This window comes from Lissotriton vulgaris, chromosome 11 (assembly GCF_964263255.1).
Source record: "Lissotriton vulgaris chromosome 11, aLisVul1.2, whole genome shotgun sequence".
NCBI lineage: Eukaryota > Metazoa > Chordata > Amphibia > Caudata > Salamandridae > Lissotriton > Lissotriton vulgaris.
The window spans coordinates 753212658-753226035 of record NC_141699.1 but is presented as its reverse complement, the minus strand read 5'-3'; the positions used below and the strand labels follow the sequence as shown (position 1 = coordinate 753226035).

General features: G+C 44.1%; 1 protein-coding gene across 1 annotated transcript in view; it reads left to right on the top strand.

Annotated features, from left to right (window-relative positions):
* LOC147683457 (2-acylglycerol O-acyltransferase 1-like) overlaps nucleotides 1-13378 on the top strand; it is a 377371-nt gene that overhangs the window by 113701 nt on the left and 250292 nt on the right. The gene's annotated exons all lie outside the window — the stretch shown is intronic.

The following is a 13378-nucleotide window of genomic DNA, read 5'->3' as shown; positions in this document are numbered from 1 at the left end:
ATATTTTTAAGGAGCCTGGCCTGTAACCAGCACTTTGACCTTGAACTGGCAGGATTGACTCTTCCTTCCCGGCCAAATCAGTGAAAATCCCTGCTAGCCCTCTACTTAGACAACCACATCATTAAAGCAGTATAGATGTGCTTCGACAATCTCCACACTGCATACCTCCCACCTGGCCCATTCCGTCACATGACCGCAACAAGTGCAGGCCATTTCTGCTTTTGATTTTGCTCTCTGTTCTGACCATGATCTTTTCCTGGGCACCTGTTCTACTTCTTTATAAGACTCTGAGGCCCAGATATCATCTACACCCAAATCCTGGAGAGCCTACCATAGCAAGGTGCCCGATCTTCTCCTGACCAAGCACCTTAACCATGCACACTCCCAAAGTTCCAAATTCAATAATGCCAATGTGATCAAGAGGAAAAAAGGGAGGCATATACTTTTCTGCCCTCGCGTGGACCTCTAAAATTCACTCTTGCATCCAATTGCCGACCCACTGTTCTTGAAATTAGCACTGAAAAAGTGGCTATTCAAAGACTCAAAAATATCCTGGGCTCTGCACATAACCAATATATACGAGAGCAGCCCCAACACACGTAATGATAAAATACCAAGCCAAATTCTACCTAAAGATCTTCCATCGAACAATTCTCCACAAAAGACCACAAACATCTATGCCTAATGTCGGATCTCTCACATGCTTCTCTTTACTTCAGAATAGTTAGCATGACCCATACACATTCCGCTCCTGCACAACACCTGACGTGACCCATCAACTATCTCCACAGAGTACACCTTTCGGACCTCCCCAGATTACGCACCTACCCGAAGTGCATCACCATCCAATATACCACCTGCAGATCTCAGGACAAGACAACAAATCATCCCTCTACAACTGTGACCTTTACAATAAATCACACACACACCTCATCCTTCTGGGCTCCTCCAACAAACCACCAGCATAGCAGAATGTAACACCTATCTACTGCAATGACCAAGCCCCACAAGACACTGCATAGCACGACACGGAGGGCCATGAAAGTCTTATCCGAATGTTGTAAATGCTTTGTGACCTCCCTTTTCTTATGATGCTTTCACCTTAAACACTGGTATCCCACCTCTAATAGGCATTATCTGTTGGTCTCCCTCTAAAGGGCATAGGCAAGGCCTCTGCCTTCTTGTTCCCTTTTTCCACAAAGGACAAAGGGTTTACTCCCGAACATTTAATTCTCAAAACCTTACAAAAAACCCTTGTAATTTCAAAGGGCTGTTGATAGTTTCCAATGTATTATATCTACATAGACTCGCAGCAGAAACCAAGGAGGAAAAATAATATTTGATTGGCATTCAGAATATCATGACAAGTGTCCATTGTTCTCTTGGAGGCCAGGCTACAAGGGGTGCCCTTAATACATCCCTTGAAGAAATCCACACAATATCTGTAAATATTGCTCAGATCCACACTTGTTTCATGCCGTTGTGGGACCTTTGATGCAAGGCAGAGAGACGGTTGTTTTGTTTGTGTGGGCACTCATGCAGCATTTGTTACTATGCAATATTAGGAGCTACAGCCACGATCAAGGAAGGACTGGGGAGCGGCGTGGAGATAAGACGGCCCAAGGATGCAGTCCCTCTCTTTTGCTGGCAGTAACATTCTTATGGATGGTGGTGGGGGAGATCAAAAAGAGGGGTGGGAAAGATCAATGGATGGGTTATGAAAGTACAATCCAAAGCTGGTTGGGGGGCGGAAGGAGTGAGTTCCACCTTCTCTTCGCAACCATAAGACAGGCTGTACAAAAGGTAAAGCTAAAAGCTGTTTTTGTTTACAGTGCATGTTCTAGAAATCCAAAATGTGATACAGGATTATGCAGATGTATACAAAATATGATGTAAAACCAGTATAAAAGCAATCTAAGTCCACAAACCTCACCCTACATTAGAAGCCTCCACTGTCACGATGCACATTCAAGCACCTCACCTTTTACAGGCGAATTTCAGACACTTAGACTTGTCATACACTCATACTCCTATTTCTGCTCTTTTCATCTACACAGCGGTAACACAACAACATTTCACTGTTCTGGTAGACACCACTCCACGTTCCTCCACACAGCAATACCCTACTTCATCTCTGCCTTTACTTCAGTATACAGCATATCCACTATTTCAATCAATATGAAACCACCATTTCTAATTTCATAATGCTGTACCTTCTCCCTGTTACACATCACAGTCCAGTGCAAAACATCACAAGGTTCAGATTAATTTAACACTTGGGTGTGGATATTACTAGGTGAGCAGTTGCTGTATTGCCTTAATATGTACAGGAGGCCCTGAAGCTCCGGGTGGATATCAGTGTTGAAGATAACAGCACTCCGGTTCATGGTATCTCTGTTCACCTTTTGCAGCTCAGTGCCTCAGAAGCAAAATTTTATAATTTCACAACTGATGCTCCAACTCCTTCTGTTCCTACACTGAAGACTCTGGATTTTACTCATGTCTCAATTATCTTTCAAGCGATCTTTCAACAAGTTTTCAAACTCCTGTTTATACCAATTCTTTTTGCTGGAAAAAAGTCAAATCCTTCCTAGCCCATACTAATGTTAGACTTGCAACGCAGGGCCATGTTCTTTCATGCTCTGCTGACTGAAATGCAATTCAGTTTGTTGTACCCACTGATTGGTGAGAATATAACTTCTGTTTAATTTGCACTAGTTGCCCATGCATTTTAAGAATGATCTCTGACTTTGCAGCACAACATTCAGCACTTTACTCTGTGTCAGTCTGCTTATCTTGCCTAAAAGTTAAAAATTCCGGGCGCTAGAGACCAGGATTAAAGATACTCACTCACTATTTTGAAGTTCCCGGTATCATTTGAGATGTCATCCGTGAAATTTAACAGCAGTGGCGGCCGGTGACATTTGAAAGTGGTGTGGCTTAAATGTTTGTGATGAGTGCCCGATAGCGAGCCTGACCATCATACAGACAGTTTGGAGAGAGGGGGGGGGGGGGGGGGGGTGGGGTTCTTCCCCGGAGAAATGTTTGGGAAAAGAATGGGTAAACGGTGCATTTTCAAGCAAATATGAGCAAGCAAGAAGGTTAATAAAAAGCAATTGTGAGAGTGTAATTATGACATCAATCACAAGATTTCTTATAGTAATGACATAGGTAGGTGCATATTCCGTATAACCACTGAACTTCATAACAGACTTTGAGATAACCATGCTGAGCAGCTCCTAGATTTATTTGTTTATTGATGTACTTTTAATAATGCAATCTAATGAGGAAATGCAAGTTATTGTGATTTGTCGGACAGAACACAATGAGACCGCAAGGAATAAACATTAAAAGGCAGTAGGGTACCCTACAAGGCACTGTACGTGTCACTCAGGGGATGAAGAATTATGATCACATCAGCCCATCCTGATGGAACACCATTAGTTCCCCTTGCTGGTCCACTACATCATCAAAATCAGTTGATCCATTTACAAACATTGCAAATTATGCAGCTGCTGTTAATGAAGAAGTGGTGGCCTAGGAAAGCCATAATAACATGCAGAACCTCTCTTGTCTTGGGGACAATCTTTGGAGCCCCACCTATCAGAAGTTCGAGTGTAATAGACTAACAGAACAAAGTTATCAAAAATGAAATGTGTGTTTTGGATTAAATGGAGATCATTTGCAAAGAAGGCTGTATGAACCAATCGGCGCACACAAATTAATGAGAGAGGTGCTGCTAAATCGCTATCAGAAAGTGAAGGACTCTGCAATGTCTCAAATGCTCAGTATTTTTCTTATGATTCAGAGCAACCAAATGGTAAATATTAGACAGATTGAAGTCAGACATACGCCAGTGGCTCCAATATCAGTACAGCAGATGAGGAGCAACTGAACAGGTCACAAAAGACTAGCATTTAAGAATCATTAGGATTAACACACATTGTTCACTTTTTGTAGACCAAATCAGCACATCTGTCTTTAATAGCTGAAATCTTTTCAATGCATTGAACATTAAAGTCTGGGATTCTCTTAAAAGGGTCCCTCTCTATAGAGAGCTTTGCTAAAGCATTCTGTCTTTCTGCAATCATGGTGTTACTCAAGAATGTCTTGATTCTGTTTCAAGTGGAAAAGCATCGTTCCGACTGCTGGTGTCATAGGAGTGGTAATGACTATGTTTAGTAAAGCCACTGCGTCTGTAAGTGATTTTTCCTTATTAAGTTTTTGAATTAAAGCGAGCAAAGAAATGGCTCCAGTGACCTGCCAATATATATGCATTCTGTTCAGTACAGTTAACTCCGTTCTTAGATTTCTTTTTGTTGACCATAGGATAAGCTTCAACAGCCTCATTCAGTGCTTGCGCAGGAAAGGAAATAACATATTTTTCAAACACTTTGTGGTAATGTGGCACTCCCCAAATGCTTTGTGAAAGAAAAATGTTACTTTGCATGCACGACTACAGTGTCGCATATTGCCTTTGCAACGCTGACCAGACTGCTGCTGTTTTTTCTGCGGTTGGAAAAACTACATTCTTTTGGCAGTGTGCTTTCTAAATTGTCAACCCCTTCATTGACGTTGTTCATGCTCCTAAAAAACTGAATGGTAGCGTTTTGCACAAATACAGTATCTGTTTTTTAGCTGGTTGTATAATATGTTCGTGAGGTATTATGTCGTTAATCAAAAATGTAAACTCTCTGTCTTGTGCTCTAGCAAGGACACTGGCCTCATTTCAACTTTTGGATTCAAAGTCACCACTGGCTTCTATGGTGTTAAAGCATTGCTCAAGATCAACCCTATATTGTTATATTTGGTTGTTGTGCGGATATGAAAGTTCCAACGATTTGGGGACTCCTTTGAAAGCCTTCTGGCCAAAATGTCATGAAATATTTCTTTTCTTTTTTGGTGAAAGTGAGAAGAATGCTATCATGCTACAACATCCAAAAAGAAAACGTGTGCCTTTGATATCTTTGCCACTGCTTGTTCCATAATAACGTTCAGTTGGGTAGCATTACACCTTTTTGTGTACTCTACCAAAGATTCCACTAATTACTGAAACACCATCATAGCTATGTGCAAGAGGTTTTTGTTTTTGAGGGTGCTCAGTAAAAATCAAGTTCAGTGCACGGAGTATAGCTGAAATAATGGTTTCTGCACCAGTCTTTTAGATGTGTGAAACCATAGAACCTCTCCACAGCTTTACTGTCAATGTCTAGGTACCGAAAGATTAATACGGACTGTGTTTTAATGGCACAGTAGTAGTGGCATCTGCCTGATTAGTCACAAAGTCTGTCTTTCAACTTGTGGACAATATAGCGTCTTATAATCTGTAGCATACACTCAAGGAATTCATTTAGTGTAGTTTTAAAGAGTCTAGCACTTGCTAAATGTGCTTCCATTTCACAGTCGGTGCATGCTATTTAATCCACAAGGCCTCTGAATATACCAGGATTTGAGGAACTTTCAGAATCCTCATGCCCTCATAATGGCTCAGCTCAAAAGCACCACGGAAGCAAATATAATCAACTATTTTTGACAGTATGTGTCTATTCCTTTTGACTGTTTCACTGTGTTTTTTGTTTTTCTTTTTGGTATGCGTCGCTTATGTGGGCTTCAATCAGTATGTCTCCCAACGTTCCCAGTCTCATCTGGTTTTCCATATGGATTCTTGAGCATGCAGGTTTCTTTACTGTATCCAACAAATGTTCCGGTCTGTTACTCCTTTTTTTTTTGTTGTCCAAGGAATATCAACACCAAACAACAAGCAGGGGAAGCAGAACAGAATTTGTTTGAGTACTCCCTGCAAGCCAATCTAGCTTTGTATACCAGTTGTTTGAGAATGTACGTTTGTAGGTCGTCCCTCTGTCTTGGACACTTTATTGTAGTTTTAAGTCTGCCAGTTCCATCCTAATTAATTTATCTCCCTGACTCTGTCCAAGGAATGGCTTTGCAAGTAGCTGCTCTATTGTATTCATGGTGTTTTACCAATATTAAAGTTACCTGTCAATTAATAAAGTACAATATATAAGATTGTGTGCAAAAACATAACTCATTTTTTTGTACAAAAGCCTATCTTGTGTATTATAGCTCCAACAGCTCCCCTTTGCACAACATGACTTATAACAAATATAGACTTATGACCTGCTGTCTCGGCAGCCCATACTGGTTTTATGCAGGCCCTGATTTAGAGATGTAAGCCGAACTGCATTTCAAGTGTCCTATCCATTTTATAAAACATACATATTGTCATTGTTTTCCTCCAAAGGCTTTTTGTTTTCTGACAGAAGATTACACAAAATTAAGCAGTAAATTCCATTGTGCCCAACTGTTATATTTGACATCGAAGGGTCGTATTCTAGATAATGCCACAGCTCCCATGTGCAAACTGCAAAAACTCTCCTTACAACATATCAGGCCTGATTTCTCCTTTGACTCTGATTAATATATTATCACCGCGGAAGAGCGCCTGAATAAGTACGAAGAGCTAGCACTGGTGGTGGACAGTGCATGAAGACTATGGAGGGAGGCACTCACAGCAAGACCTATAAACTAAATGATTCGTGAATCTCAACTTCGACCTCTGAACCATTCATGAGAAGAAAAATATCAATGCCTTTTGTGAGCTGTAACACTACACCAGTACATGTCAACTGCATACTTCCACAACCTGGTGAATTTCTATGTCGAATGCGTAGGTCAGGGTTGGTGCAGCAAATTATTCGCTTTGTAAAGAGCACGCTATGTGAGAGTTCTGAGTAGCGGATGATCCTGATGGATGCAGAGTTGATGTTTTTTGTTGTTGGTTTTAGCTACCAAACTTTCAAGTTACGCCCACAGTCCCCCTCAACATTGAAATACTTTTGTAGCCCCACAGTGTCAAAGCAAACAATAGCTGCCGCAATAGCGTAGCGGTGTCTCCCCCGGCCTCAAAAGTGTGCCTGTGATGCAGGGCTAAGTTTTACAGCGCCATTAATTAACCTCCAAAAACATGTTTACGTTGACACCTAAAAAGATTTCCTGCAGTGTTTCTCAGAGAGAAAAGCGATATTTGTGAAAGTCCCAGTTTTCATGCATACACTAGAAAGCACTGAATTGACTTTTTACAAGCAACAGGCAGGGGAAGCAAGAAAATATAAGACATATTCTAAGGCACAACTACCTATGACTGCATGTAACACGCAGATACCAGAAGAACACTTGAATAAATGCCCCTTAAGCAGTACACCAAGTACATTCCTTTCACAGCACAATATATGATTGACTAACGGCTGAATTCACAAAAGTAAAACGCAGCCATGTAGCTTTTACCAGGCTTTGCCTGTGTTCTTGGTTAGGGCCTTAGATATAGGTAAATAAAAGGTTTTATTGTTGTTCCCTACCTATTCCCACCTTATTAAAGTGTTAATAGGTAGATATATGTATAAATATTATTGCCTCCTCAGAGGCCGAGGTCCCACTCCGGCACAGGGCAGATGGTGCCTGCGGGAGCTGGCTGCAGGGCATGGCTGCAGACCATGGCTGCAGACCATACTCTGCGGCAAAATCCTTGCCATGCATGGCCAAAGCCATGAGCTGTGGGTATTTGGCTGCCTGTGTTTGGGGGAGGTTGGTTGGCTGCAGGGCTTGGCATTGCAAAAAGGCTGTGCGGGGCAAGGGTTGGATACAGGGACTAGCTAAAGGCTAAGTCCTAGCTGGCCAACCAACTCCCCCGCCTTACTTCACTGCTGCATGTGGCTACATTTTCTCCGCAGGCGGGGGTGGCTTTCCAAAAGCTAATAAAATATTACTAAGTAAAAAAAAAAAGAGAAATTGACTGAAAAAACCAAAGGTTGAAGTGACATAGCTATGTGAAGATCTCAGTTAAAACATTTCATTTTAATCGTACAAAACCAATGAAATTCACCAGGAATAGTTATCTCAAGTAACTATAACACGTGCCCTCTCCATGCACTGTTAATTATCCCACATTTCAGATCACTCATGACATGCTCTGTGAGATTATTTATAAAATCAATGCAACACTTGAAATAGCATAATTGAAGACAACGCTGTGCATGGCCAGGTGTAAGTTAATTTACTTAAGGCACCAGTTATAGTTACTTGAGATATTTAGAACACATGCATTTCAGTGGTTTTGCACATTTGAAACTGAATGATTTAACTGATTTCTTCATCTTACTAACATCACTTTACTTTTGGTTTTTTCTCCCAGTGAAAATGTATATCTAGACCTAACGTCCAGTAAACTACAACCAGTTCGAAAGGAGATACATCACTTGTTAATGAAAAACAAGAGGAATGGATTCTGGAAGTGTTTCAAGTGCAAGGCATGCAAACATGAAGTAAATACAACCACGTTTAAACGAGCAAATGAGGGAACAGGAAAAATCATGGATTACACAACATGCAACACAGATCATTATGAACTCCAGTGTCCATGCAAGAAACAATATGTAGGAAGTACAAAGACTACTCGGCTACCTTGCGTTTGGCCGCGAACCACGGACGGACATCAGAATCACTGTTAGCGCGCACGTGAGCGTGGGCGGACTGGTGAGGGGAGAGCGAGGTGAAGCGGACCGGAGCAGAGCACAGGCGGTGCACAGGCAGGTACGGGCTTCGGGCTGAGCACGGCGGTGGTGGCAGTTGTAGCAGGGCGTTGCTGGTCAGTGGTGGTCACGGGAGACACGGGAGACAGCGACGGCAGGGGACGGCGAGGCCAAGTAAGTGGCTTGTGTGGGCTGTGCGGGTTGTACCGGTGCTAGTGCCGGTGCTGGTGCTGACCTGGCCACCTAAGGCCTAGAGCCCTGAGTTGATTAGGACTGCGGACACCCTGAACGGCCGGGACCACGGTCAGTCACCCTGCACTTTTCGTGTACTTTCTCTGCGCTGTGCCGGTCCTGTTCCTGGTTCCCTTCCTGGTTCCCGGGACCTGTGGTGGTAGACATAACCCTGAACCTTTGGTCTGCTCTCACCCTTGCCCTCGCTTGTCTCTTGTTCTGTCCTAGGGCCTGGGTCCTTGGCCCCTGGTCCCTTGGTCCTTCGGTCTGGGCCTGGTTTTGACCCCACCTCCATCTGCCTTGCTCGGTGTGAGTCACCTGCTCAGGCTGTTATTCAGCCCTCTCTAGCTGCCGCAGCTTTGGTCCTGGTCCTGGTTCTTACAGCTCCTCAGCCCCCTGCAATGTGCTCTGCCTCCTTTCTCTGCCCCCCTTCCCTGTCGGCCTGCCGCTTTGGGGTGCCCGCTCGTCTAGCTATGGTCAGCCCTGGTTCTCCTCCTGCCGCCCCCGCTACCTATTGCCACCACCGCCAGCCCCACCGCCAGATGAGATTTGGTCCGTGTTGGCTCACCTTGCACCCCCCCACTCCTTCTCATTGTGCCTTCACTTGGTTGTGCAGGCCTGCGAGTTGCGGGGGCCATACCTGTTACGGGGGCCAGGGAGTCAGCCCCGGTGTCAAGTCTTAGGAGTGCGGAAAGGGTGTCGTTGGCGGTGAAAGGCGAGGGGTAGTGTTGGGACAAAGAGTGCGGGGAGGTGCCTGCGCGCCATGCCCATCGTCAACTGTCTTTGTCGGTTAGGTCAAGACAAGATTTAGCATTCCTGCTCTCCTGGGCCCAGTGCCAAGCTGTTTCTTCACGTCTCCCCCTGACCTCTACGACCACTTCTTGGTACGGCTGTCAACAACACACCGGACGACAGAGGACCCATCCGAACCAGTGCCACAACTCATTGACCCTGATGCAGACTCAGAAATAAATTCTGCATAATAACAGAAAGGGATGAGATCTGGGAAAATAAGAAAAGCACCTGCCGCACTAAGTCGGAAAAAATTTAAATGATTGACCACAGACGTGGAGGGTGCCCCAGTCAGCTCTATGAATCCATCCACCTCCATCGTCACACCGAAGGATTGCAATTCCCAACTCAACGGAGGGCAACACAACAGCAATATGTACTCACCCTCTCATGGAACACTCCAGAACGAATTAAAAACCTCCTCTCTTTTGGACTATTTCAAAAAAGCATCCAGGGGAGCGAAGTACCCCGCATCCCCCCAAGCCTCTGAGGGAATCAGGTCTTGCGACCTCCAGCAACTTACTGAGCCAAGTGAGCACCTGTCTCTACTGCCTCAATCATCAATGAATAAAATTGTTTTAACACCGGAAGTTTTTATTTTTGGATCATCAATCGATGACCAGATCACTGCCTCGGAGCGCTCTGTGAGGGAAACTCAAAATCCCTCACCAACTCATCAATCCTCATTAAGTCAGCTTCTTCTCCCTCACGTAATCTGTAAGCAAGAGGCCTGTCCCAACCAACCATTTTCTGAGAGTCTCATTCACAATATCAGTACCCAACCACAGCTATCCTCGCAAGTAGAGAACCTTCCAATTACGTTTCCACAAAACTCTCTTTTAACTTTTCCACAAATTCATACTCAAAAAGATGCAGTGTCCAACTTTAAAATATTTAGCTCTTGCTCACCACAGGGCTCAAGACCTTCTGGGGGCAGTTCCGAGTCAATTGAACTTCAACCGCGACTATTTTCACCTCCAGCAGCGGTAACAGCTTTTCCAAAGTCTCCACAAAAAACTGACTCAAATGATCAATTGCTATCGGACCTGTCTTTCTTTTTTAAAAACCCTCAAACTACACCCAAGTCTAGATCAATACTTGACCCAAACCCGGATGACCGAACAACAACTAGTATTGGCCTCAACTTCTCCAAACCTTTCAATCTACAGTCACTGCTTTAAACTATCATTCTGACAAACTGGACATGCAGGTGGATCTATTGAACACTCTAGCCCTATTTACAGTAGGGATTGGCAACAAGTTGGAAAAATTTAACAACTTAATAATAGGAGTGCAATCGTCATCCAAACTAGTCCAGTCAGTCTGCTGTTGTTTGCCCATCATTGACTCTCTCTCCTCGCTCCCAGTCTTTTTGACTACTGTAATTAACAAAGTTAAGCTGTTGAAGGGTGACCGAGCAATGGAATGCCCTGACCAGTTACTTCACAAATCCCAATCGCCCAACCCGGAATTGGTCGACCCCTTGACCACGTCCACAACTTGGACTTTGGTGATCGGGGATCTACGATCTTCCACAAACCAGACCGACCACCTCCAAGACTCCCCCCAAGAACAAGGCCTTCCACCTTCTGCGGCTTTCAAGCCATTGTCGGCCATAAGTCCTCAGTCAGAGAGTGGGGATCCTCATCCTACCAGTAAGAACGCTGTAGAGTCACCCGCCAAATTAGCTGCTGCTCCAGCTCTTAACCCTGAAGCATTTCCTGTCCCCTTGGCAGCCCGCAGCAAGCGAGAGCGTAAATGTCAACGCAAACAAAGAAATCAACTAAAACCAAACCCATCAGTGGATCTTCCTAAGCTATTCCCACTGTTTACAACTGCTGATAACAAAAAGGTCACAAGCGTCCCATATCCACCACCGATTTCAACAGGCATCTATCAAAGTCCCCTAATGGCCAAGCTAGCCTCAAACGCCAGTCAACACATTTCTGCGTGTCATCTCGTTCTAAATGCTTCACCTGCGGAAATAGAGGCTCCTGACTTACAGTTCGGGATTGAAAAAACAAAGGGTATACCTAACGTCCTGACACTAATGAGGACGATAGACACGTCAACCCAACAACAACTATTCAAGTATTCCTTTCTCTGAAAAACGAAATACTAATCCCATCTCCTTGAAAGTAATTTTTACTAATGCTTCAACCGCACCTAAGGAACTCCAGACATCTAGCCAAGGTTCCCGAGATCCACTACAACACAATCCGGGACCAGATTTAGGCTTTCGAATTGTTAATCCCATTCTGCCTAAATCTAGCCCTCCTACTCATAGTGCCAAATGCGACTTTCAACACTTCAAAATACTCCTTGTTCCTGAATACATATCAAAAGGACGGCACAACATCTTAAATAGATCAAACATAACTAAATTAGCAAACGGTGCCCCGGGACTTGAGGCATTGACATCCGACGAGATAGAGTCCATTGAATTTCCGCCACCAAGAGGATCTCAATCCTCTGAGCCTACCCTGATGACATTTAGATCTGACACATGGGCACGATTATTCTTAGCCCAAAAGGACACCTTCCAGCAATGGGGAATTAAAATCCAGCCTTATTCTACTCCAGGTTACCCCACAGTGCTATTACAGGCCCCAGTCACCTCGACAAGATCACCTGGAGTAAAACACGGGCCATATTCAATTCTAAAAAATGCCTTAGGCACGTCTCAATTGACGGAAAACCTATGGGCCAAAGCCCCTATCACTGAAAAAATCCCAGATTGGGGATGGATTCCGGCCGCCCTGTCCTGAAAAGCATCAGACTGACCACTGGGAAACTACCTTGCATTCCCAAAATGCAAGGAAATGGCTAAATCAAGATCCCAAGCATCATCGCCTACAATCCTTTCAAACTCTGATTCGCAGCCGCCTTTTACTCTGTGTTCATGGAACATTAGTGGTCTCCATCAGAAAACGACCAATCTGGAGATGCACAATTTTACATTTGGGCACGACTTAATAGCCCTTCAAGAAACATGGGCTACTCGAAACTGCCCAGTGACGGGCTTCATGGAATATTGGAAACCTGCAACTAGAGCCTGCACTTATGGCCACCCCAAAGGCGGTTTGTCGATTTATGTCTCAAATAATCTAAAAGGCCCGATCGAGCAACTGAACTTTGAGGAGGACTGGTTACTCGGAGTTAAAATTAGCTCATGGAGCAAACACCAATCGCTCTTTCTACTAAACGTATACATTAATCCAAGTACACGTTCGAAAAAGGAGCATCTAACATGTTTAATTAAAATCGTGTGTGACCTGGCTATTGATTATCCTCACTCTGATTGCATGATCACCGGAGACTACAACACTAACCTCTTCCAGGGAAACCCCGCTGACTTTGAAGGGCTCTCTTCATTTACATTATCAGAAATAGAGGCACAGTCAAAACCATCAAATCAAGCATACTGTGGCCTAGGAGAGCTCTGTGTGTTGCAACTTTATAGCGCTAGTTTTTTGGTAATGAATGGGAGATCTTTGAAAGACACCCCACCAAAGTGGACCTGGACAAACGGTCGCAAACAATCCTATCTTGACTACACCATCTGCAACGCAGCCCTGCTCCAACACTTGGGCAATTACAGCATTCACCCTCAAATGGAAAGCGACCATCGCCCACAAGTTGTTACCCTTACGTGAAGCCAACCTATCATAATACTGCCTCATCAACATGTACAGGAACCTACACGGAAAATCTAAAACGACTTAGATGGAGCGACGACATTTCCATAAACGTAATGAAGGAAAGTGTGACCTTTACAGCAGGTGGCCCTGACTTGGCGGCACCTCCCA